The sequence below is a fragment of the Falco biarmicus genome, chromosome 4, assembly GCF_023638135.1.
Source record: "Falco biarmicus isolate bFalBia1 chromosome 4, bFalBia1.pri, whole genome shotgun sequence".
Taxonomy (NCBI): domain Eukaryota; kingdom Metazoa; phylum Chordata; class Aves; order Falconiformes; family Falconidae; genus Falco; species Falco biarmicus.
In genome coordinates this window covers 80,756,838-80,784,633 of record NC_079291.1, presented here as the reverse complement: position 1 = coordinate 80,784,633, position 27,796 = coordinate 80,756,838, and the positions used below count along the sequence as shown (strand labels likewise).

The following is a 27,796-nucleotide window of genomic DNA, read 5'->3' as shown; positions in this document are numbered from 1 at the left end:
GCAGCTGTGATCACTGCCTTCTGTTTAAGGGTGAAATAACATTTGTGTAAAACAATATCCTCTTCCAAACTGAAATGCAGCATCATGCCACTTTCCAAGCCAGAGGCACGTATAAGGCAAGATATGAATTCGGACCTGGAAGCACACCTGATCACATCATATTTGGGAAGTATAACGGAGGGCAAACAAATGAGTGAGAAAACATCACAGGAGGCGATACAAGGAGGAGCAAGCTAGAGCTTGGTGCTGAGTCTGGACATGCGATGGGAACGTGTCTGAACATTTTTCTTTCCAAGTCAAAATGTGTAGCAGAACCAGCAGTAAATAATTCATTTCTTTTCGTGCTTTCAGCTTCATAGACAAAGTAGTGAAAGGCACCGAATGGCCATGTAGTGACAGCTGTCTTGATGAAGCATAGGGCTGTCTTCATCAGAAATGCAGCAACATGTCACAGCCCAGCTGCACCCAGGCACAGTGAGCAGAGCCTGGAGCCCTGGTGCACCAGCCCACCTTTGGTCTGCTAGCACTCGCTGCTCCTTTTTCTCTCCTCTTCTTTCTTGTTTCAGGAGGTATGACCCCATCATGCTGTGCCAGAGCTGACAGCAGCCTGAGGAGCAGTGGGGTGAGGACATCCTGGTGACAAGCTGCGCAGCACAACGGGAAGCAAAAGTGAAACCACCGAAAGTTGGTTCACCAGAGCAGACATAAACCTAATGCCCTGTATATCATAGGTATGTCTCTAAAGCGAGGCACCTTCCAGCCAGAGGAGCCCATAAAAGTTGTTCTTCACTGTCACAAACTGTTGAGCTCAATATAGTCATCGTTAGGGTTTGTTCCCTGCCCTGGGTTATGCACGGAGGTAGCCAGGCACCACAGCGTTTGATCCTGCAATTACGGCATCTGCTATGGAGTGGTTGTCTCAAATGCCTGGGATATTTTATTATTTATTTATTTATATTTCTATTTTTATTTAAGCATTGTGGTATCTCTTTAATACATTTATCAGACCAAAGCGGCACTACTTTTGCAATAAGAAAACCAGGTCTCATTTAAATGCCTGAAAACTAAAACTGGTAAATAAAAAACATTAACAGAATAAAGGCCGTAAAGGTGAAGGGAGATTGTTGAGGTTTAGTGGTCAGATGTGTCTGTCGTAGCTACTTCAACTACATTTCAAAATTAAAAAGTAGAGATCCTAAAAATACATTGCTAAAAGCCTTTTCTTATTCCTAGGCCAGCTTTGGAGAGGCAGGATTTTAACCCAGACCCAGCAAAAGGGAGTGCTGTGTTTCTGAACTATACCAGGAGCTCCCTTGTCCTGATTCCAAAGCTGGTCTCAGAAACATGGACCAAGCAGGGTTAAGCCTTCCCAAGTCCAGCTTTTCTCCAAAATGAAGTTCTGGCGAGCCATCAGCAGTCCTAAGCAATGAGATGCCAAGCAGTCCCTCTTTGTCACATCCCTGCACACATTATATCATCTGCAGAAGGCAGCATTTCTGACTGCTGCAGCATTAGATAATGCTCAGTGGCTGCTGTTGCTGCTTTCCCATAATTACCAGAAACATTGCTTTAAGAAGTTACAACTTCCTGGAATGATGTGAAAAATGAACCGTTTAGAGCACCAGTGAGTAATAGGTAATTGCAGGCTAGAGCATCTTTAATCACTTCCAACCTTAAGTACAGTTTTGAAGAGGGTGGCTCATTATTACCTTGCAGATCTTGATGGAGTTGTAAATTTCTGGTAGCCTAGATTACAAATGAAAAAAGAATTTTGTATACGGGGGTACTGGTTGGCAATTACAACACAGCCTGGCCTGCAGGGGCAAAGGCTTAACTCCCTGCTCTGCTGCAGGCTTTTGCACGATCGTGGGAATGCCAGAGATGTTCATGTGTGGAGGGACTGTGGTGCTGCACCATCTACTGTTTGAGGTCCTCTAAAATCTAGGGCCTGTGGAGCCTGATCCCTGAGGCATATAAATGTGTGATGAGAAAAAGAGTGAGCCATGAGAGGCTGTTAGTAAGACTAAGAACTGTGGAAGGTAGCCAGCAGAAAAGGCTGTGTGTCAGCCTCGTTGCTGCCCAGAGAAAGGCGTGGAACTCCTTCTGGGAGCTCCAGCCAAGAGCCTGCTGAGTCCCGTTGTTGATTTTGCTCTGCATTTTTTGCTACAATTTCTGATCTATAAAATGAAGATAGTAAGCATCTTCTCATGTACACAGGTAAATACAAGGAGCTCAGCTCTATTTTTCAGGTGATGCATAGGCAGACGCTTAATAGAAAAAGACTTAAATGGACTCTTTCTTTTCGATTAATATCCACACAGAATGTTTTGCAGAGCTTGTGCATGCTCTCTCCCTGCTCAATACTAGGAATCTAGGAGTAACCAGAACTGGAGTGACTGCATTTCCTCTGCAGGAGGCTCCCAGGCCCCCAGAGTGATGCTGTTCCCACCCCTTTTCTCAGTGCCTGCCCCTATCTTCTCCCATCTACTAACTGCTCTTTCTCACCCAGTATGACTACCGGCCAGCACGTTCTCAGCTAAGGTGATATTTCTGCCTGAAACTTTCGAAACAAACCACACCATCTGGCTGTAGTGAAGAGGAGAAATGGAGCTGTGCTCCAGCCACAGGCAGATGACATTGTCTGTTGCATTTTCCTGAGTGGTATGTCTCAAGCAGCAGGACATGCACTCTCTGTATGCTCTGCTCCAATGCATTGGCCAAAAACCTCTGAAGCTGCAACCCCCATTCTTACTGTTCATCTGCGAATGCCCTGAATTCATTAGCAGCATGTTGATGAAAACTGTTTCCCTCCTACTTAAAATATTTCCAAAGTCCTTTTCCCATTGTATGCTCAAGACATTTCTGGCCAGCAAATAGAGCCCTCCTCCTCCTGTGGCAGGGAAAGCCTGTACGGGAAGGACCGATCCCTGCCGCAGCGGTGCAGGGGCTGTGCGCTACCTCAGCCGGGCATCCGACCCCCGTATGTGATGGTGCCAGGCGTTATGTACCGCACGGTGACCTTTGGGGGAGCAAAGGGAGGGACAGGAGGCCAAGGACTGGAAGGGTTACACGGTTTTAAATAGGACTTATATTGCTGGAGCAGGAAAGGACAGTGTTTAAAGGACTCCCTGCACCATCAGAAACCTGGCCACGTGTATGATTGGCATTTGCACTGCTAATGAGACAATTTCTATTGTAATGAGCTCATTACTATTTTTATTGCTATTGTATTTTGCATGTTTCACAAATCATGCAAGGAGCTGCTTTTTATTTCCACTTTCTCTTTCTACCTTGGAAACTCTCAGGGCAATCCCAGTGTCTGCATTAACACTGATGAATGAATTAACCCCTCTGGAGAGACCGAGGAGGTTTAGCTGCTCTTAACTGGGCATAGGGGGAGAAGGAGAAAAAGGAGAGGGTTGAGTTGTGCCTGGAAACTAATTCAGTAAGGAGTTCCCATGCTGTTCTGAAACCCCATAACAAGACATATTTATGAATGTATCTCCTATTCAGGAATGTCTGCACAAAATTGCTCCTAAGAGGATCTTGGCATATATATTATGCTCTTTGTGGACTGCTTCTTCTAAATATTGATTTGGATCAGACTTTGTTTCTCTGCCATTTTGCAGTATGTTGCTTTAATAAGCTTTGGATATGATAAGGCAAAGAAGTTTGGCTTTGCAGCAATGTTCAAGTTCCCGGTGTTGCTCAGCTAGTCTGATTCATGTCCCTTGAGATCCTCTTCTCCTTTTTTGAGCTCCAAACTTATGTGCAGTAGGGAAGTCCTCAGAGACTGCTCTCGCTGGCTTCTAGTGAACCTGTTGGCTTGGATTGCTTTGGCTTCGGCTCTTACCATTTCTGTTCCAGCTGGCTTCTCAGTAGCCACTGCCTCAGCTTCAACTCTCGGTGAATAGCCAATACCCTGGAAATAATCCTCTGCTAACTTTCAGGCCACTTGGCTTCAATGGTACACCACAAGATGCAGCTCAGAGAGGGGATCAAAAACAGTAACTCCACCACAAGCCTGTGGAAGTTTCCAGAAACTTCTGGAGTACAAATGAACCATCACTGTGAATCAGCTGCCAGAAAATCTGCTGTATCATATTGTTGCCACAAACAGGTGTAACCACACCAGCTTTTGATGAAGCAGAGAAGGCATAAGGATGCATAGTCATGGAGGTGGTTGATTAAAAGAGGACATACCTGTGCATCTGCATCACCCTGGATGTTACTGACTGTAGGGCCAGCATGCTTTAACCTCACCAGACAGGTGAGAGGTATCCAGTGTGGAAATGGATGTCTGCCAGACTGGATTCTTCATCAAAATAACACACTTTTGCCTTTAACCATTAGTAAGGAAGAAGATTGTGCCTGTATGTGACTTCAGAAAAGGATTTGTCTGTGCGTGACACCTCCAGACCCATTTTCATCCTTGACTATACAATTCAGACATATTCTGCAAAGTCACGTGTGAAGTCCAAGAATTGTTTAAGAAAATTAATTGCCACCAAAGAACAGTAACTAAAAAAAAAAAAGTGTGTGCATCTGCTCGTTGTTGGAGCTACCAAGCTACGTTTTGAATCTCAGGTTTGTTATTTTGTTAGTTTGAAGTTGTAACTCTCTGACAAGCTCCTTCTGTCTCACTCATTTCCTCTGTGTCCTCTGGCTGCTGAGACATCATCACTCTTTCAAGCCCAGGGTTAGGGCTAGCCTGTTTTTAATGCTCTGTAGACTTTGGTGGCATCTGGCAGTATTGCTGCCAGCTGTTGTAGAGAAGATAAAGAAGAAAGCAAGACATCAGAGTTAAAAAAAAATAATAAATCCAGGCAACTGGGTGTGTTCAAAGACTCAGTCTCACAAATTTATATTGAAGGAAAATTTGAATGCAAAACTTCCGTGCCTTTCAGATGAACCTTCTGCTACCTTGCTTGAATACCTCACCAAGGGCACAAGAGATAGAAATAACGTAAGTATGCAGAGAGACAGAAGTACATGCTGCATCTCCTTCAGGAATTGAGTAATTTAAGTGAACCTAAAGCCTTTTTTTCCCAGCATCTTAGAAATGTGTTGTGCTGTTCTTTTGTGAGTTTTGTGCTGTGCTGGTATTTTATGTTTAATAATGTGTGGAGTGAAATAGGAGAATTAGCAAGAACTTTGCTTCTGGCAAGATTATCTACGCTATTTGCCTTTGGCTGGATATAACAAGTGTCTTTCCTGCAGGTGTCTGTGGGTGCTTTGGGGTTTGTGACAAACTGCTGTGGGACCTGAGTTCCAGCAGGAGTCAGCTGAGCTTGGTTCCTCCAAAAGGAAGGAATGAGAAGGGAGCAAGCCAGCACCATTTAAACCGGCCCCATACAACCAAAATCCCAAGGGAATTCCCCCAAAATAATGCAAATAGTCATCCATCAGTCTCTCCTCCTTGGAGCTGCTGCAAGCTTCAAAGAGGAGCTTTTTCCCTTTCAGCTACTCTTAGCTTCCACCTTTGCTCCCCGAGTCCGATATCCCTTGGTAAGTTCCCATCAACTCATAAGGACTTTGCAAGCCAGTGTCTGATACCAAGGTCACTGTACAATATTCATGCAATTTCTCTCTTGCTACAGGTTGATAATAGCTATAACACAGAAAAAAAAAAAAAAAAACCCAAAAAAAAACCCACCAAAAAAACCCCCTTATCCAGACTGTGGGGTTTTTGTTGGGGTTTTTTGGTGGTTTTGTGTTTGGGTTGGTTTTGGGTTGTTGTTTTTTTGGTTTTTGGGGTTTTTTTGGGGTTTTTGTTTTTTTTCAGAAACTGGCAAGTTTTTATATGTGAGACCGCTACATTGAGAACCTCGGTATTTGATCCCAGCTGGAATCTAGAAGGATGAGGTAAAAATGTTGAGAACATATTCTGTAAACCGCAAGAGGGTTTTGGTAAAGGACATGTCAAAGCAGGAAACCAGTATAGATAAAAACCCATGTTAGTGTGTGCTGGTTAAATCTTCCTTTCCACTATTTCACTGTATATTTGTTACAGTTATTACCAAAACTCCCTGAGTTATCCGGTCCCTGGGGTTCACTACATCTCAGTTGCATCTTACCTGAAATCCTTGTCTCACACAGGAGTGATGCAGGGGATTAAAGTGACAGGGTGGCCAGCATATAAAATAGTCAAAAATTCCAATAACTTGATGACAGGTGAACTTTATTTTTAGAATGTGATTGACAGGTGATAGTTGAGTAGTGCTGTGTCCAGTTAGGTCTGATGGACCCAGTAAAACAACGGTGAAGACATTGACATACCGATGTCATTGCTGACTGAAGACAATATTCTAGTCTTGTATGGCATTTCTGACATGCAATGATCCAAGTGTCATCTTTTGCTCATTTTTTTATGGCTCATTTCTCTTTTTTTCTTGTTCTTTTGCCTCTCAACTCATGACAGAAGAAGGATAAAATATCACTCCAGGATACTTCTGTAATAGTCCCTATTGTGCTTTTCTTTTCCCTTTGAACAAATGAAAGCATTTAACAGAACTAAGGTATTACTCAGTGACTGCAATAAGAGATAGCCCAAAAGAAGGCTGAGCACCACTGCCAGGGAGTGCTAGTGGGTGCTGATTCTAACCTCTCCTTGTGAAGATGAGGGCAAAAGATTAAGTCGAATGAAGCTGACAAGAACAACCATATTTTTTCAAAGTCAGTGCCCCCTGTGTTTTTGCAGTTTTTCTTTCCTTTCATTGTCAGTGAGGGAATGGTTTGTTTTCTGTGTTCCTCTGAATTGCAGTTGCAATTCAGCCATCATCTTCATTTGGATGTGGGGTAGTAGAAAATTTCTGTGCATTAATGCTTATTGGGCTTGACCTGATGACCCATTATTTTGCAGAAGATGACTTACAGCTTTCATTCATGACCTGGACTGGCCTAATTATTGCAATCCTAAGAGAAGCAGTAGTGTAGTTAGGCTTGTAGTTTACATTTGTTTGTTCCTTTTCTGCAGGTCCTCAGCAATGAAGAGAGATTGCATTGCAGCATTTCGCTGGATTACTCTGCCACCTATGTTGAACAGAATGTCAAAGATCTAAATCTTCCATAAACTTTTGGCCTCATTTCAGCCAGTTTATGCATTATCTGATGTACATTCAGCAGCAAATTGCATTGGAAGCTGTTCTTTTGGGTTTTCTATTTGAGCGATTCAAGGTGATGTGAATTGGAGTTCACATCAACGATCTCATCAGGTTTGCCATATGTAATTATATGCAGACATATGATGTCTTCCTCTAGAACATATCTGTGGATGGTCTGCAACCAAAATTGAAGTTTGCCTCCTACAGGTAAGTTCTTTTAAACATGACCCTATGCATATGGGTTCTATATTTTGCATGCTTAATTCAGCTATCAAAATCAAACACGTCTTGAGCTCCCCCAGACAAAACTACCTTTCCAGATTGACTCATACTGTGATTTTAAGTCACAATGTTGAATTTCCTAGCTAGCCAACTGTGCTGTTTAATTAAAGTGTCTTTCCAAATTGCCTTCAATGGCCTTGTTGTAACATATGGGCTGAAATTTAGCCATACAGTCCAAATGCAGAAACACACCACCACCACTAACTGAACACACCGAGAGCCACAGCACACGGGCAATGTGCTCAGAGAGGCAGAGATAGGAAGACATGTCCTGTTTTGTAGGAAGAGTGTATTTATTTATGTTTAATATAATCTATACATTTCTGATGAACAGCAGTGGCTTATTTCTGGAGAGAGGTGTTCAGAGTTTAAAATCCACCCACATTGCTCACTAATCTGCTTGACCTGGGCTGTCCTGGGAGACACAGTGCTGCCTTTGGATGAAGCTGAAATGGGAAATGAGTGCTGCCAGGTGGCAAATAATCATTGCCTCTTCCTGCATCCATGGCAGACCAAATCCTACAACCCTCTGCAAAGCACAGTCTGCGCTTACTTGTAAGCACACCTTGAAAGTGGATGGTTATTCAACCAGGAAAAAATAACCCTCAAGCAGAACATTTCCTTTCCTTCTTTATGCATAGGCAACCATTTATTTTCTTCCAATATATAAGACCAAGAGACTGCACTCGTCAGTCAGTTTGATAGGATAGCATAGTGAACAGGCAGTGATGTCAAAAGAGAAGAAGCTGTTACTTCAGCTAAATGAATGATAGTTTTGTAAAGAATATCGAGCTGTATGAACCGCTAAGGTACATAGATCAAAAAATACATTTATCCAAGTAGGTACCAGTCTAGTTTCCAGGATGATTTGTGTGCAATACACAATCAGCTTTGAGATTAAGAAAATATGTATTACTTATTTATATGGGTTATGGCTATCAAAGAAGTCTGAGGGTGTTTAGTGAGACTGTGTGTCAGAAAATGCCTATGAAAATCTTTTCCTGGTTTATTAATTCAAAGCAGCATCCATGTCAAGAACCATTTCTTGTTAAGTATTTCTAGAGCTCCCTGGTAATGATGTTAAGAACAATTATCTTCTTAACATTACTTACTTTTCTCTATGACAACATAAACTGTACTTCCCCACACAGGAAGAGTTAATCAGAGTTTTAACATCAAAGAGTTAATCTTCTCTCAGTGTTATTCATTAGACTCCTTCACTTTAAACTTATATTGCAAAGGGATATGAAGAGCTTGCCATACCTCTCAAAATCAGACCCTCTGTAAAAAAATCTGGGATTGTACTTGAGACATTTGCTTTGGAAACCTGTGAGTATTCATCAAATATTTTCCCCTGTTTTTAACATTAGTGTCTTTATTTGACTAACCTGAAGACCATAAAAAAATTATCCCAATATCAAATTCTCCAGATAGCTCCCTCTCTTTGTTTTCCCTCTGCTATCAAACACAGACAGAAGTAGAATGGGGCGAAGAAAGCAATCCAAGCTGGAAAATCCATCCTTTCAAGAAAGATTAAATTTTGTTTACCTGCAAGGCTGCCATTAGCCCACACTCAAAGGGTTGTGGGAACCACTGAGACTTTGGGGCTAGAAATCTCAAATCCTCTTTTCCGAGTAAAATAGATGGCATTGCATGCAGACCCCACTTGCGTGGGAAGTTTGCTCTAACCTTCAGTCTCCTGGACAGGCGAGGAAACGACTTTGTACGTGGCCCTGAGAAACAGAAGCCTCAGCAGAAATAGAGACTCCAGGGACCACGGATCCACTCCTGTCCAGGTAAGAAGGAAAATTTTGTTCAGTTTTATGGGAGGAAAAAACCTCCCTCTTGCCCTGCAGCAGAGAAACCAGGATTTTCCTACTCCTATTTTTTTTTTGCAGATAAACAACCTCTCTTTCTCCCTCTTGCAATTCCATTGGTGAGCTTCATTTGGCCAAGCAGGAGTTTAAGGTGTACCATGGGGCTCAGAGGGAGAAAACGGGGAAGAAATCCTTCCAGGAAAAAGAAAGTAAGCAAGAGGACTTCATCCAAGGAGCTCCCTGAATCTGGAAAGCATATGGTGATTGAGTTCTGCAGCAGATCATCTGAAGCATATCAAAATGACATTTTTTCCAGGAAAATCTCCATGCCAGCAGTATGGAACTTGAAGGTAGGATATACTGGATATAGTTGACTGCTAAATTACTTGTGATTCAATTCCGGTTTCTTTCAAAAGTAACTAATGTGGGGTGCATGTGAAAACGTATTTGTTTCCTGCCGTGGCACATGCTGGGTAAGTTTTTCCTGCTTCAGTTCCCTGGCCACAAGAATTCTGCAGCTGTCAACAGATGCGGGTCTTAACTTCACGTTTCAGTCACTTCATTACCCTTCCCCTGCCTTTTAAATTGACATGAGCCAGGAAAGCCTTGTTGAATGTGACTAACATTTAAAGTATAGCTGGATGTTTCACAAGATTTGTAGCCATGAGCAGGATTTCAGTTCAATTAATAATAGACCCTCTCCCATTGATATTTTTTTTTTTTTTTGCACAACCCAATTCAAACTTTAACCCTGTAATGCTGATGCTGTGGATTTTCTGGCTGATTTTTTTTCTTTACCATAATGTGTTTGTTCAGTGAATAGATTTAATCTATAGATCCAAACTGGGATTACTGGAAAAGGTCACACATACACACACACACACGCACACCCCCAACTCTGCTCATCCTCACAGTCTCTCATTTCTTTTTGGCATCAGCAAAGCTTTAATTTAAATATTATTCATTATATTTAGGGCAGATGACCCACCCAGTCAGAATCAGGGATTAGGAATTCGTTCCATAAGGCATTATGCAAAAATATAGTACAACTTTGACCCTGGCTTAAACCCCTTGAGTCTGCCTCTATGTAATTGTAAAATCAGGACCAGAATCTGAAGAGAACAAAATACAACTGATGCTAGCAGACGTTTTTGAATTTTCCTGATTTTTTTTTTTTTTTTTTTTTAATGCATAAGAGGTTCTGTGTACAGAAACCTTGAGACAGTGGATGGCTCCTTTGCTAATTCTGATATTTTTATCAACCAAGATTAAAGAGCAATAAGAATCACCCCAGCTGTTGTCTGCTGTTAGAAACCTTTTAAATGGATAAGGATATAGAGTCACTCATTAATTACAAGGAAGGAAGACCACATGGTTTAAAGTGACCAGTTAGTAATCAAGTCCTGCTGCGAAAATTTTCATCCTAACTTTACAGTATGTGTGGTAAAATGAAAAGTGTGCATAAAAAAAAAATCAGCATTGCTTCGTAAATGGAAGAAAATCAAAGTCCATTCAAAAATGAATAATGTAGCCAACATGGTATGAATTCCCACTGTTTTAAAATAATACCTATTTTAATTGTATCAATCTTCTAAAATAATTAAGAATGTGAGAATAATCAGCTTTCTTTTCATTGCAGAGCTTTTTGTGTGCGTTTTGAAAACATTTTTATCTGGTTTGCTTCCACAGCTTCAACTTTAAAGGTCATCTTGTTTTATCAAGACATCATTTTGTGACAGCTTTTTCAGTATTCTCAGTGGTACTAACAGCATGCCGTGGCTGATCTTTCTTCAGAAATAGTAAAGGAAGTAAGTGGTATATACATATAACCTAAAAATAATGGATATTCCTTTTGCATTTTAATTTAGCACTAATTAGCTGATATTTTTTGCCTATGTATTTAGAACACAAGGGACGACTCTGGCCTTCTGAGTAGATTTTGTCTCTGAGTTTCAGGAAATAAAGCAACTTTCTAAAGCTCAGAAAAAGAGGACAACTGAATGCAATAAATGCTGCAACAAATGAAATTGTGATTTGAAGGTTCAGCGATACAGAGAATAACAGTAAGACTAAACCACCTCTGAGATGTTAAAGAGCCCAGACTGGCCATTGATAGCTGCATACACGAAAAGACAAGACAGAAACCAAATATAAAAATACTGAAATGTTCTGGATTAGAGGAACAAATCACCCTTTGAGAAAAGGCAGGCAGCACTTCGTGTTCTCAGTGGCTGCCCACTTGCCATTGATGGAGCTGGTGGCTGCAGAGCAGCATGTACTTCGCAGTATTTCAAAAGGACGTTGGCGTGAGGTCTGCGAACGTAGTATCAGATCTCAGGTTTCTCAGCAGTACTTCCCGCTGTGAAACTTTTTCCCCCCTTCTTTAAATTCACCTGTAACAGCATTGTCCCTGCTTATAGCCAGTTCTTTTCACCCAATACCAACAGAATTGGCTGTGAGAAGGAGCAAGGCTGAAAAGAAAATAGAGAGGATGGTCTCCCAGGGGATGCTGCACTGCCTGTTAGTTGTTCTCTTACCTTCAAAGAGGCAAAGTCAGGAGTAAATGCTTTACAGCACTGGAAAAGTTACCAAATCAATGGTATAGAGACTAGACCATCATTACAGATCCCCTGTTGGACCTAGCTTTTGAAGAAAGGATGGCAGGACTGAATAGAGACTGTGGAAATCTTGAGTCAGTTCCCGATGCCAGCAAGGGCTCTGACTCACAGGGGAAGAACTCAGCCTCTCTCTGTTGAGTTCCCCATGCACAAAACACATAAACCTCTTTGGAGTAGAAGTGACCTCTCGTGATTTTTTTTGTTTTGTTTTTCTTAAGGGAGATTGCCCCTAGATTGAGCTCCTATTATGACGGCAATATGAAATAGTGCTTCCTTGTTCTTAAGTCATTTTGAACATTTTACTTTTCTTCAAAGGATGTTTTTTTTCTTTGAGATGAAGCTGTTTTCTTAGTGTTTAAGAGTATGTCATACCCTCTGTTTTCTCCCTAGAAAAGCTCTCAATAAGTCATGATACAGATATGGTTTGCAAATGGAGCACAGGCCTAGATCAATACCCTTCTCCTTGCTGCTGTGTAGCATAACAACTGAAAGATGTTCTGATAATTGTTATGAGGACCAGGGATTGTTTCATTTATGGAAGTGGAAAGTGTTGGTAAGTCACCTGATGATAAGACTTAACTGTGAGCTTTCTGTACTTGTGGCAAAATGTCAATATTCCTAAAGCACCTTACAGTCAGCAGTTTCGGAGGGCAGGTTATTTGCAAAATAGCCTCCACATTACAATCCAGCGACACATAAATCTGCTGCTCCCTAACTTCCAGCCCTGTCCTTTCCAAATCCAAAGTTAAATGGATTCTGCTCCAAGAGCTGAATCGTCACCTAAACTGCAGTGCTTGAGAGATTTGCTGTTACTGAGGAAATTGGTCTCCTACAAATTTCTATTGAGTAATTTCCCAAGAACCTACCTTCAGTGCATGGTAATGCAGTATATTGCAGTGTTGTAGCTTCTGGGTAGTCTAATAGACATGTAATCTTATTTTAGCAGAAACATGGATGCTCGTAGACTTGCTCATACAGGGCAGTAATTTGCTGTACAAATAGTCCCCCTGAAATGAACAGTAAACTTTGTGCAGGTATTGTTTAGTTTGTGAAAGTATGTTCACACCTCATTAGCTTATGCTAGTGACTTCAGTGGAGTGAGTTCTTGACTTCTATAATGGTAAAGCTCAGGCCCTTTTCTGGTGAGCAGCATACATTTTCTTTGTATAACAGACAAATGTGAAATTGAATTTGAGCACAGTTGACTTTCCAGTATACTTCAGCCCTCCTTAACTTTTGTTCATGCTCAAAGGATCCTATTCACAATTACTTAATTCTACAGTTATTCATACGTGCAGTGAACTCCTTGGTACATATAACACCACTCCTGCTCCCCATAGTGAGCTGTTGGCCAATTTTTGTCTTGGATCATTTTAGACCGGAGGGAAAAAACAGTAAACCACATATATTACTGTAACTATGTTAATCTATTAGATTGTGCTACCCATCTCCCACTTCCCTGAGCAAACTGGAAACCAGCAGCAGCCACCATTTCCTCTGCTCATGCTCTCACCAGCTTCCTTTTTATCTTCCACAACTGCTTTTTTCTCCCTGAAGTTTCTGCAGATTTATGGATATGAGGTACACTTTGCTGCTGAACAGGAGAGAAATAGGCATCTTGGAAAGACATGACCACACCTTGTCACTGGCTTTAATTTGCAGTAGAGAGTAAAAACCGAGGCAGCGACAATCGTTTACCTCGACGGGTGGAGTGAAGATCACCCTTAGCTCTGTTGTTTTCCTTACACTCAGCTCAGGAGCTGCTGACATGAGTGGCTTTCTTTAGCATCCCTGTTGTACTGTGCAACACAGCTGTCATGTTCAAATGTTATCACGAGTACCATTCTTGCCATACCTGGACAATCCACTCCTATCAAAGAGGCTTTTCAACACAGATCTGCAAACAATCTCAAATGGGACCTTTCCCTGACCTGTGACAAGCAAGTGCACGTCTTGCCTATTGCATGCTGAGACTTGCAATTGCCTGGGGTGCGATGCTTCACGATCACCTTGGCCTCTCAAGAAGGCCAGTCCCCAGCCATTCCACTCTGATAAGCAAGGCCAGGGACCTTGTATAGCAATCTATTTGTAGATGCACTGCATGGACTCAAACCCATGTGTACGCTCGGCTCTCACCCAGATAAAATAGCCTGTGATGAATTCCACAGTAAGAGCAGCGTGAATAGGGTTTGGAGGACCAGATCAAATAACTCTAGAGAACACTTGAAGCAGCCTGTCAAGAAAATGTGGTCATACATGAGTTTCAGAAGGCTCACTGGCCTGTCTGTTGTTCCTTGTAGCGAACTATTCTCTCCCACAATGAGCACTCTGCAGGCAAAAGATGCCAAAGCTGGTCATATGCCAAAATCAACCCCTGCTCCCTTTATTCAGTTTGCCAGATACAGCTAAATAATGAATGGCATTCATTTCGTACAAGTCTTTCTTACCTCTTCTTTGATTTAATGTAATAGATGTACTATAGATAAAATAGGTGCAACTAGTACTTCATTGTAATCCAGTGGTGCGGAGAACTCAAACTAATATGCTAAAAATGAAAGCAGCTTTAGTCACGTACAGATTCCAACCTGCTTAAGGTAACTAGATATAAATCTCCTTTTGCTTGCATTGGTATGTGTATTTTGCCCGTATTTATTAGGTAAGACACCTGTCTGAACTGTCTCACTTCTACTTATTGTGAATAATTCCTTTACCATAGCCTCAGAGTCTATCTTTAGGGAAAGAACTATTGGACTCTCTCTCATTCAGGAAAAGCAGAACACGTTAGGATTTTCGCAGCCCTGGTAGGCTGAAACAAGAGTAGCTCCCCCCCCCCCCCCCCCCCCCCCTTTAATGCCACCTAACATTCACAAAAGTAAATGAAGGAGTTTCACCACCTACTGTATAGCAAAAGATGCTGTGATATTTTCTGCCAAAATACACGCGACAGAGGAACAGGAAGGAATATTTCAAGGAAGATATAAAGAAGCAGGAAAGCTTAGGACGCAACCTGAATAAATAGTGGCATTGTGGTCTTGCTGAAAGCCTAAATAGAAAGCTTTTTTGGCTGAGTGCTGGCTTGGGGAAGCTTGTGTTGTATATAAAAGTACTTTCTCATATCACTTGATTTCTGCACTAAGAATTAGGATTTTGTGTTGTTTTCAGATAAACAGAGCTACATCAAAGATACCTGACTCTATCATCATTTTTCTCCTTCTTAAGGAAACAACAAATTTTTATCTAACCTTTAGGGACAAAAAGAAGTAATGTTACTGAATACCTCACCATATCAGTTTCCTGTTTTGTTTGATGGGATGACTATGATTTACAGGATTTCTTTATGAGACCAAATTAAATATAGAATTTATAATATTCATGCAGTTTCTGTGCCAAATATACATAGTGCTGATACAGCAGGGATCTCAAAATACCAACCACCTGCTTGGAAGGAACAGAATTATGAATACATCTCCTTAAACAATAATTCGTCATACTCAGAAGCCTGAAGTTAAGCTGCTCTAGAGCCAACACAGCTGCTTTACCATCTTATTTGGGGGATACTGCTGACTTACAGTGCTGGGGATCATTCTTGCAACTCATGACTAAGACTAAATTCAAGGATTTAGAACCTTAGGAAGCAGCACTGACTTTGGCATGAAGGATCCTGGCTTTCAGAGGGGAACCCAGAGCTGTGAATAGCATGTCCAACGTCTCATACCATGCACCAGGAAACCAAATCTGTCAGAGCAGGGAACCATCCAAAGTTAGTGCATTCACAGCATCCGTAGGAAACCAGAAGAATCTTTGTATACCTCACTGAGACTGTAGGGAAATATCTTCTCTCCTCAAGGATCCTCACCCTTGAACACCTGCCCTCCCCTCCCCCTCCCCCCCAAAAAAAGAAAAAAAGAAAAAAAGAAAAAAGATGGTTATGGGGTAGAGTCTTCTCTAACTGAGGTACCAGCTCAACAGAGTCAAGAAGAAGACACCTCTTTCCTAAGGGAAGGTTGCTCTACTCAGAATAATGAAATCAGTTTTAATCCATATGACTTCCTTATGAGAGGACTTTGATCTCATATAATTTAAGTTTATGATTATTTTTTTTTTCCAGACTGGCTAGCACTGTGGAAGTGAAACAGACTGAAAGCATGCACAGCCAAGCTTGGAGGACTTGCATACTGTCTCAGGATGTATATGTGTGTAGCAAATATGAAATCTCCAGTCCTAACTGGGGTTCTGGTGCGTAAAAAAAAGCACCACAGTATGAGAGTAGCTTTAAGTCTGTTTCCACTGCATGGAAGCAGGATCTGCTGTGCCCATTCCAGACAGGTGTTAGTCTAATTGGTCCTTCATAACTTGGATTGTACAGCTTTGCTTAGCAGCCAGGTTCACTGATTAAGCACCTTTCATTAGGAAACCTTTCCAAATCTCTAATTTAAACCTTTGCTGCATGTGAAGCCAGGCACTTTTGTTGCCCCTTTGGTGACAAAGATAATATTTCATAAGCATCTTCTTTGCACACGTTTTAAGAATAAGACCACCATTATTACGTCTTGTTATTTCAAAGCTCTACAGATTCACCACTTTCAGTCTTATCCTTATGAAAAGGAATTTTTTCTTAACTTCTTTATAATGCTTGTTGCTCTCCTAGAACGAAGGATACTTTAGTGCTTTAGCCCTTTCTGTCCCTTTCTCACCAACTAGATGTATTTCAGGATGACCCCTATGTTATGGGCATCAAAAGCTCTCTTAGGCAATAACTGGGGTGTCACGATGCTTAATGAATGCTGCTAAACCTTTTAGACCTACTGGGATAAAAGCCTCCTGAGGAATTTAAAGTAGTTAAAGTATGAGGAAGTCTAATACTGCTAATGCAATCTGTTGAGAAATACCGATCTTGTCAGTAGCATCCCTACTTTAAAACAGCTGCTTATAGCAAAAAGAAAAAAAAAAAAAAAAAAAAACCACACAAAAAACCAACCATCACACAATCCTGCTTATTTTACCTCTAGCAAGCTTGCCTTATTACTTAATCTCCAAGTCTCCCTTTTGGGAGCATGTTTCTGACCAAGAGCTTTTCCAGACAAGTGATGGATTTGTAGGTCCAGCTCTGAAAGACAGGGACATCTTTGAGGCGATGATTACTAACTAGCCTTTAAAAATTACTCCACACCAAATAGATCAAGTTGGGTTTATATACATTAAAAAAAAAAATAAAAAATCAGTGCCATTGTGAAGGCAGGGACCACCCTCTTATCTTCAGCAAATAACCTTAAGGGTTTTAAAAAATAAGGACCAAGAGGAGTCTTTTCAGCCAGACTATTATTACCTGAAGCCTCAAAACAGACAGAGAGCTATTTTTCAGAAACAAAACGCATGATGACTTGGGATCGGGTGAGAACACAAGAAATCTTCAGATTTATCTGAGATTAGAAGAAAATTTTTTTATCTCATCCAAACCCCTCTTACAATTAGCATTTTCATGTCATCTACTGTCTCATTTTACCTTTTGCTCCCAAATAGCGCTGGAGGGCTGGTTCTAGGGTGGCTTGCTTTGACATCCACAATGCCTGCCTCTCCCATTTGATGGAATCTCCATTTCAGTGATGCAGAAAATTAATTAGGGCATTTTATTTCCTTCTTATGTAGACCTAAATACTGTTTCTAAGGCTGCAAATATGGTAACTCTCTGAATGAACAAACGCAAAATTAGACTCCTTTTGCATGATTTCTGAAGCTGATAGCAAAAACAACCATGAAGGAATCTTGATACAGAATCTGCTGTTCTAAACCATGCTGGAAAAAGTTCTCTGTACCAATTAGAGAGATTACGTTGCTCCAAGTGATGCAGAGAACTAAATAACCAGGCAAATATACTAACCAGATGTCATTTTATCAGACAAGAGGAAAGAGTATTCCATAGTGAATGGAAGATGGTCTGTGGAATGCCCATTGTCTCATGCATAAATTTCCTTTTATTCCTATAATCACTTCTTCTGTGGCCTTTCCCCCAGCCTTTGCTCATTAGTACGAATACCTCCACTGCACTCAGTGGAAGGAGCTCCTGTTTGCGTAAGGACCAGTCGTTCAGCTGGCTCAGTGGCCGCGTGCCCTGAGGAGGTGGTGGCTGTGCACCTGCGCTCACCCCATCTGCTCTGCCAATGCACCGGAATGAAATACTCAAACATCAGTAGGGTAAATATGGATTAATGTTTTCAGCCTCACTCGTTACAAATCTTTACAGGGCATGTCATGGCAAAACTGACATGCCACTAAAGATGCAGAAAGCAAGCAAGCCAAATAAGAGATTGATAATAACAGAGATTACTATCATGGTATCATCGCCTGTGCTCAGATGCTGTTGTTCAATAACCTTTTTGAAGTATTAGCCATGGTTGGGTTTTTAGAAGTTAACGTATTTCATCAGAGGAAAACCTTTGTGATATTAGTACTCCTCTACTGAAAAATAGTTGTTTCTACCCATATCTAATAAATATATGTTTGAAGCTCAAGTTGATCTAATTTGAATTCACGCTCAACTGTGCGTGTGATGTTTGGATATAAACATCCTTTTCACAGTGTACAACACCACCCCACTGCTATGTGCCTTTTCTCAGCCTTCGTTATGTACCTTTATGGTATTTCATCTCAGTAGCTGATCAGATAACTTAAAATGCCTGCACTAAAATCTGCTGTCTTTAAATTGGTCTAAAGATGTCAAAGCTTATCTATATATAGTCCAGTTAAATTACTTTGCTTGAGCCAATTTGCTATGAAAAATGGCACCCTTTCTTGCAAAATAGGTCAAAAAGTTTTCCAACATGTATGTATTGTTGGCAAGGTTAAAACAGCCAAACAGAAGCCAGCTCCAGTCCCTGCTTACCTGGAAATCCTCTGTGTGATCTTGCCTGGGAATTATTTCAGCCATGCACTGGAACACAAGTTTTGCCCTACAACTAGTTCAAGGCAGAGCACAAAAGAAAAATGCATCCTGCTCAGAAGTCCAACACAAAGCCCCTTTCTGCTCAACTCCAAACATGTTCTGAATGCTCCCCAATCATTGTAGCTGTTACTTTGTCCTTATCTGCTTCAAGACAAAGGAACAAATCTCAGCCCATTTGAATCATAACAGCTGCAATGACTTCAATAGAGTGATGAGCATTTATTCCAGCAGGAAGTCTTACCCGAAATCTTTCCTAACTGTAAGATCACTCTTACTGCTAAAGATCTTCCATATTGCATTATGCTAATGTGGTGGCATGTCTTAGCAAGCACAATTCAGTAATTTGTTAACAGCACCATGGTGACAGCAATGACCATTATCCCCTAACCCAGCCTCCTATTGTATCTAGTAATTTTTACCGCATTTTGAAATCCTCCATAGATACTTTTTCTTAGTGACCGCAGAATTAACAGATCTGTTAAGCTCCATGAATAAGAATTGTATTCTTAAAAAGTAAAATATTAGCTGTCTGGGGACAGCTTAATCTACAAAAGGCTCATTGGAGTGTGGATACTGTCCTGACTCATAAAGTGCTTTTGAATAAGAAAAGGCTAGGTAGGGGAAGAAGACAAATATTTGTAATATGTATATATATATATATATATATACACACACATCTAAAGAAAAAATAACCTCAAAACAAACAACCTTTTGTATAAAGCTGCATGCCATACTACAGCAATGGAGGATTAAGCAAAGCACTATTTCTAAAAATTTAAAAGTACATGATTTGTTCAGGGGTGGAAGCCCTATGTTCAGCAGGACGGTTCTTACCGAATGTTCTTTGGCTTCAAACCACCTTATATTTCCATAACCCATTTTCATGCTCCCCAGCCAGTCCACACTGGCTCTGGCTGCCCGAGCTCTCGGCTCTCCACCATCCCCTGCCCAGTAACGTCTCTCCGCCTCGCTTTGTGCAAAGGCAGATTAAGCAGAGGGGTAAGATTTGAGAGAAAATGCATCAGTAAACACAGCCTGCGGACATCAGTTTCTCTCAGCATTGGGTGGCAATTATTTCTGTGTAATAGGCAGTCACCCAGTGACCTGCTCCTTCAGCATGCAACGCTTTTGCTGTCAAGTGTTAATCCCTTTGTTAGCTACTCAGCCGCACATTCATTTAGGAGGGCTAATGACTCACACTGCTCCTTCTCCACACGATTTCGAGGGACGTGTAATTCGAGGTGAATGGAGTCTTCAGAGGTACAGCAACCACCAAAGCCAGGGGCAAAGTCAAAGTATTTGTCTAATTTCGCAATCGGCTGTTTCGGTGAATGAAACCATGTGGTCAGCTGTATACAGAGGAAAAGAAATTAGAAAAGGAGAAGCTATAAAAATTCAACCTTTAAAAATAAATAAAAAAGTGGTTTACCTGACACTCACAAAGCTCCAAGATGAAAAGGAACGTGTTCCAAATATTTTTGGTTGGGATGCCAGAGAGTACATTGTAAGATGAATGCCAGCGAGGAGCCTGTTCTTCTCACACAGACTGAAAAAGTATCTAAATGTGAAAAGCTTTGTTTTTCAAGTGCTTGAGATCCTTTATCATGAACAGAATAAGTGTGAGAGCTGGAAAGCGATTGAAAAATACGTGAAGGTGAACTGAAGAACTTTTTGTGTGCCACAGCACTGGCTTAAAGATTTGAGCTTTTTTTAGGAAAACCGTCCGTGCCTGCAACACCTCAGGAAATACCCTGCAGCTCTTACACCAGCCAAGTGTGTCCTTTTGAAATCCGAGTGGTTTTTGCTTATGTATTAATACCACAGGATGAAGTAGAAAAGTGTAATAGGGAGCCATAGTCCTGACTGATCGATATTAGATGAAAAAAAATGCCTCTCAGCTCTGATTTCTGTGTATGGATGAACTACAGAGAAGGTCCCATTTTGCTCCGAGCTCTCACTCCTCTTCCACCATGCAGGGGTCCACAGATGAGGCCGGATCCCAGCAAGAAGGACTGGCAGCTGCCTGGCCGTTTGTGTCACTCTTGGCACTACGACACACCATCGTAAGGTCTGACCACGTTGGCTGAAGCCACGGCAAAGCAGGGAATTACTGTAAGGGGCTCAGCACCGCTGCCCAGCACAGAAGAGCATATTCAGGCTGTCAAGTGAATACCTGGCTGCTGCTTCAGTGTGTGGTGCTTTGTGTTGATTTCTTATGCCTTCCGCAGCTGCATATTGTTTTCTGTTTTCCATAATTTTTTACCTTATATTTTATTTTTAATTCTTCCTGTTTTTCACCTCCTCATCGCTGGCTTCCCTGTATGCTGCATGGCCACCCCTGTTGTTGAGGCTGCTGCACTGTCTCCCTGCAGCACAACCCTCAGACAGGATTTTTTTTTTTCCTCTTGCCCATTCTGGAGTCTCCTTTCTCCAGATAACTTATGCGAAGTGCATTCTTGGGCGATACGGTGTTTGCATTAAGTAACAGCTACTCCTATTATCTCTAGACCATCAGAGCAGTATTTTTATGAATTAAAAAAACACACCTTCACTAGCACTTTGAATTCAGAAGCATAATTCCATTAAAAATGAAAAAACATAATAATAATTAATTAATAATTGTTTTAATTCAGTCTGGGCTTATGAGCTAATATCTCTCACACAGTTGTCTAATGCAATTATAAACATAATTTCATGCTTAATGAAATATAAATGAAGCAATTGAATGGCATGCTCGAAAGAAATCTCCTTATCAATCAGTTGCCCTCCTGACCCTTCCAACTTTCCTGCATTTATTTGAGATGTAGCTTGGAAAGATTTGAAGTCCACAAGCAGCAGATAACCCATCAGGTCCCTAAGGAAGCAGGTCTGATGGTGAACTGCCATCACAACTCAAACCGGGTGTCTTACTAGTAATATGTGGGATCTGCTGATAATCAAACACAGTAAACGTATACTCTAGCTATTTTTAAATACATTGCCTTTATCACTACTACAGCTATTCACTGTTTGAATTACAGCAGTACTTTCTCTCTAGCTGGCTAGCAATGCCCAGTGGTGTCAACTGTGAAAATTGTGTGCACAACTGCGTTGCTCACAGCTACAAATACGTAGAACTGTAAAATACTTGCTCACTAATTCCTCATGTATGTAATTCCGAGAGCCTTGGTGATGCCCATCCTCACTCTCTGCCTACAGAGTGGGAGGAAGAAGAAAAGTTAATCCCTTTTGATCAGAGGTGTAATGATCCTGACAGAAGGGCAGGGGGTGACAGGGGACGAGGGGACTCCACTGAACTCCAAACTGAGTAATTCTTGCTGGGGCTGGGATATAATTGAATCAAAGTTTATTCGAAACTTAGCCCAGACTCACTGGAAGCTTTACACAACTTGAAACCAGACAGTTTTCCTTGGTTCAGGTTTAATTATGAACGGCTCACTCAGCCTCAGTAATGACTCATATTCACTAACTACCCTGTGTATGAGATGTGACAAAAGTGTAGTTCAGATACACAAAGCATAATTATTTAATGATGAAGTAAAGTTGATTAGGAAGCCTTTAAGCTATTACACTCTTAGTAGGATATTTTGCAGTCACTGAATAAATGAACATCATTTAATTCTTAAAAGCTATATAGCTCCTGCTGCTTTTGAAAATTATACGTAGCTACAAGTTAGGGTTTTCCCATTATAGAATTCTATATACTACAACAAAGAGCATAGAGAATTCAGTGCACTGCCACTAAGAATAGGGAAAACTATTCTTAGTGACTATCCAGGCTAAAAATGATAGAACTCACATATCCAGTAACAATCATGAACCTGACAAATCAAGCTTGTAAGCCTGTGGTGTGATCTGAAAACCTAACAAGCTTCCAAGAAGGATCTCTGGTTTAAAAATACATTTTTTCTTTCTGGATTCTTTTTTTTTTTTTCCTTTTGAGATGTGCAAGACTGAACAGCATGAGAACAGTTGTGCCATTGAAGGGATATATTTATATATTATGTAGCTGCGTTCCAATTACGAAATTGATCCATGGATAAAAAAAATCCCTTAAGGGTAGCTATTAATGAGATTGCCTGCTCTGAGTGCATCCAGTAATAAGATTAGGTATGCATTTATCCTGAGCAGAGATAAACCAATGACAAGTTCATGCCAAGATAAGACAGTTTTGAAAGGCAATTAAACATGGGACATAATGTGTGTGCATATGTCTGTGGGAGGTTGCAGGATGGAAAGCTGGTTTTCATCTGCAGAAGTGCTTCTGAGTGTAACAACAGGTAGGGAGAAATGGGCTTTTAACAGTAGTGAGATTAAATTTGAGCTTAAAAATCAAAATGTTTGAATTGGGAATTTACAAATCAGTTTTATCAAATGTGCAATCTGGACTTTTTTTGCTTTTTCTCCACTTATGGAAGGCTTGAAAACACCCTTATTACCAGCTGCCCAGTAAGACAAGACTCAGTCACCACACCTGGACTTACATCGTGCTGGAGTTCAGAGAACACAGCACCCAGGCTCCTGCGCAGCCTCTTGCACTGCCTAACTCGGGCAAAGCACAGCGATGTTCTGAGAGAAAAGATCTCAAGCCTTTCCTACAGGATTTGCAGTAGAAATACCTGTGCCATAGTCTTGGCATTTTGTGGGTCACAAAAGCTTGCACCAGGGATTAAAGCTCTACAGTTTGGTTAGTGCTGGAGGAGCAGCCAAAGCAGCACGCACCTCAGCACATGCAGAAATGCACATGAAGCCAATGGTTCTCACCACATCGCAGCAAGGGCGTTTCTTCCCAATCTCATGGCCGTTGGAACTGCTTGGTTACTCATTACTCTCCTGCAAGACAGCTGAAATTTCTCCTAAAATCTTCTCTAATTTTTACAGCGCTGGAAAAAGTTTATCTTTCTTACACCACTCTTACTGCTGTTGCTCGGAACACGGTTCTCCAATAATTGATGTACACAGCGTGCAGAGAGGCCAGGATCTCTCCAGAAGCAGGCTTCTCTCTTGCACATAAACAACTCGAGCTCAAATCAAATTTTGAATTACTGGGCAGATTAAATAGACCTTAAAATCCTGCCTCTGCTTGCCACACACTTCATATACCTGAACCAGAGCCAATTAGGCAGAGCCTATGCCTGTGCAGCTGAAACCCCTGGGCATTGCTCTGGACAGCACCAGGCATCAGGTGGAAATGTGAAGGGGGAGAACAACTATAACCCAGTTGCTGGAGTAGTCTCTGGGGAGGTAGTGGACAATGACTGGAATATAAAAGGTGGGAACGAAGATGAATACTGGCATGCTTCCTTCATTTTTTTGCCTCATCAGTTCAAGGTCACTCTGCTAGCACAAACGAAAGCAGCCTGGAGGCTTCTGTAAAGCACATCAGTTGGCAAACAAACCTTTAAACAGAAAGGTATGAAGAGAGGCGAACACTTCCAATAATGAGCAAGAGCACCTGTCACACAACATTTGGAAGAATTCTTATGAAAAAAATAATAATTTGTAATAACAGAGTATCTTCAAAAATCCTGTACTCCAGAAAGGAAACTGAGTTGCATAGGAAATTCCTTTCCTCGTTTTCAAAAATGTGAAAACTTCCTGTTCAACTGTCAAATATCCAAAATTCTTAAATTAAATTACTTAAGAAATTTGGATGTTTAACACTTCATCTAGGTGTGACTGAAAGGAATTAACAGACTTCTACTGTATATTCACAGACCTTGAAGGGATGGTTATAAGTTTTTAAAATATCCACTAAATGAATATTCTAGCTATTAAGTGGTGAGTATATAAAGTGTAAAGTATATGCAGAAAATGTGTGTGACTGGGGAATCTTGAATGTAGCTGTGTACTTTTAAGAGCCTTCTGTTAAAAGTTGCAAAAAACATATGGTTTGTATTAATAAATATATTTAGCATTTTTCTTCCCGAGTAATTTATTCACAGGTAATTACTTGCTTAACTTATTCAAAGTGGCCCAGAATCCAGTTCTTATCTGCTGCAGAAAGCTGTTGTATTTCTAACTCTCTCAAGTAAAACACCAGGATCCTTTTGCCACCTCACTTCATTTGAGAGAAGCTGTGCATATGGCCAAGCAAAGCCACCCTACTCCTTCTCACTCAAAAATAATTCATAGGCTGGCCTTTCTGTTAAAAACCTTATTACAGAGTACTAAGAAATTCAGTGAGAAATACTGGATTTAGTTGCTTCTCCCATTAGGCTGTGTGTTCCCTGCTGGTACAGCTGACTCTTCCAAAGCCTGTCCTTTGTATCACACATGGACACACACAGTGCTGAGCAGTGACACAAATTCTCCTAACAGATATTTTGAATCATCAGTTTTGTTTTGCCTCTTGGGTTTCTCCTTCAGAATTAAAAAAAAAAAAAAAAAAAAAAAATCTGCTCTTTTCTAAATAAGCATCAAATATTTACTAGTTGGGTGCAAGTTCTCTGGAATCTTTTTTGAAAACTCTGATAATGTTCCTTTTCTTTCTATGTCCTTCCTTCACTACCCCTTCCTGCAATCAGGATCCCAAAGTGTGTGCTTTCTGATGAGGATTAAGCCATGACCCGTGCATGATTGCAGGAAATAAGCCTTTAAAATATGCCTAAGTGTTCTGCTTGTTTGAAGTCACTGATCCTTAAAATAGATGTCTGAAAAAATGTGTAATTTCAAATGTTTCTGCAGATATTGTTCCAGTATGTGTAACAAGGAGACACATCAAGCCAAGTTACATCAGTTATGCTCCATTATATCATGAACTGAGCCAAATGAATCAAAATACACAGTAATACTTCAAATGAAAATGTAAGCCTTGTACAGTTTCTTTCCCTAGTTACCATTTACAAAGCATCAAAATATTCAGCTAGATTTTGGGAGTTTATTTTAGCTATTCACCAAAAATCTTTTCAGCATAAGAAGTATTTCATATATTGTGAGAAAGTATGAATAATTATGCCCTGTTTATGTTCTCAATATCGTTTGTGATTTGAAAGCCCAGTAGGATATCCAATGGGTCCAATGGTCTTTCAGTTCACCTTATACGGACCATTTCTTCCTTCCAGACCCCCCTTGTTTTCCTGCTCTCCATCCTTTCTTGTTGCCTTCTAGCCTTTTTCAGAGAAAATGATCACAAATGGGATTTGCAAGCTTGTACACCACAGACTGATATAATCAAAGCTAAGAAATACCATTATTTTATTCTTCAGCACTTTCCTCATTCTTCCTCGCATTGTTTACTTAGTTGATCACCTCTAAACTTCGAGTGGCTTTTGCAAGAAATATATGCAATAACTCAGAGATCTGTTTCCTAAAGAAGTTTTTATAATGAAACCACGTAGACTGAGCTATCAGCTAAACCAGCACAGGAACACGGGGCAGAAAGTTGTTTCTTCCTGTCTCGTGGCTTAGTGCACAGAGCAGTTCTGGGAAGCTCCAGAAATCAGGGAGAATTCAGCAACACCATGGCATCTCCAGGAAACCCAGCTTCCCCTCTTCTGTGACCTTTCTGCTCAGAGATGGTGGGAAAAGAGCAGATTAATTTTTTATCTTTTTCAAGGACTGAGATATTAGGCATGAAATGCCACCACTGGAAACACAGTGAAAGAAGAAGGAGCCTTAGACATCCTAAGGTGCTGTCTGGCATTTTTAGATCCCTGCACACCCACTAAGCTTACTGGCAAAGCTCTTTCACAGCCATTTAATGTATTGAGTATATTGATAAAAGCAGTTGAATAATATCGCTCCCTCCTCATTAATCTCTTAAGATAGTTAGAACATAATTTTGTCCTATTTAATGTTACTTTAATCCTAACAAGTCAAGATAAGGTCAGATGCTTCACCTCTACTGAGGTTCTCAGCCCTCTTCTGCCTGTGTGCATACAAACCTATGAGAAAAATACTTCAGTCATTTCCACAGCAATGATCAAAGAAAATCACAGACGCAATGGACTTCAAAGAAAAGGGCAATGGCCCAGACCTAGCTCTGAGGCAGCATGCACAAAATCGGTGAGATGTGAGCTAAATTGCTTAAAAACAGCTCCCAGTTTGCAGCACTGTTTTTTTAAGGGAGCACAGACCTGCAGTCTGTGGGTGCTCACCAGTGCAGGCAGGGGTCTGGGTGCGGAGCCCCCTGCAGCGCTGTGCACCTTGGGCCGGGGATGCTTCAGGCACCACGGGATTTTAAATAGTCTGTGTGCTGCAAGGCTCCGACTTCTCGGGTCTGGGAACTAAGGGTCAATGGAAGAAACAAAAAAAAAAAAATAGAGTCCCAAGAGGAGAAATGGAGATGCCACTCGGCGCAGCCCCTATCCCAGTATAATGGTACTAGTAGCCTTGAAAAGCCACAGCTCCAGTCTGCTGTGGGCCAACGCAGCTCCCCCACGGCAGCAGTCCAGCTGCTGTAAGCTATTTAATTGCCTGGATATGCTATTTAAATCCACCTTACTAACGTGCATCACCAGCAGTTCAAAGGCAATTTTCAATAGGTGCTTGGGGAAGAGGGGGGACAGGAGAAAAGGCTGCGCTGGCCCCACCGAGCCAGCACTGCCACGCTGGGAGGCGAAAACTCAAGTGTTTCATTTAACAGAGTTAAAGCCTCCATTTCTGCACATTGTGGTGCCTGCACAATCAAGGAGAAATAAATCTTGGTTAAATTTTTGATGAGCTTTCGGCTGCTCTAAATAATTAACTAGGACTTCTCTCATTTGAACACGGGTGCAACTTTTCATGTTTCAAATGCTTCCCGCCTTAATCACCAGGGAATTGCTCAAGTTATTCAGGTCACTTCAGATATTTATTTATTTTTAACATCACTAGTCAAAACAAATTTTGATTCTTCATGCAGGGAAGGGAGAAAGCAGTTTCCTTTTGATCTCACTCCAGGTAAATCCCCAGAAGTATGTGTCTCATTTCTAGGAGCTGAATAATAGAGATTGATAGGTTAATCAGTTCCCATGCAACTTACAGAGTAATAGTGCGCACTCATATCCTAAGTTTTAGCATTCCCCAAGTCCAAGATGTTTCAAAGATGATAGT

General features: G+C 41.1%; 2 long non-coding RNA genes across 3 annotated transcripts in view; one reads left to right on the top strand and one right to left on the bottom strand.

Moving 5' to 3' along the window:
• LOC130148938 (uncharacterized) overlaps positions 1-27,796 on the bottom strand; it is a 34,978-nt gene that overhangs the window by 859 nt on the left and 6,323 nt on the right. The window contains exon 2 of the long non-coding RNA XR_008821710.1: positions 19,959-20,109. This is a non-coding gene — a long non-coding RNA (uncharacterized LOC130148938). The remainder of the gene's footprint in view (positions 1-19,958; positions 20,110-27,796) is intronic.
• On the top strand, positions 20-26,443 carry LOC130148937 (uncharacterized). Of its 2 annotated transcripts, none has more exons than XR_008821709.1 (10): positions 20-731; positions 2,510-2,661; positions 3,951-4,587; positions 4,908-5,865; positions 6,977-7,310; positions 9,093-9,181; positions 9,284-9,552; positions 10,892-11,010; positions 12,211-12,373; positions 25,448-26,443. It is a non-coding gene; the product is annotated as an uncharacterized LOC130148937 (long non-coding RNA). The 2 variants fall into 2 exon arrangements; XR_008821708.1 differs by lacking the exon at positions 25,448-26,443 and adding an exon at positions 15,929-16,762.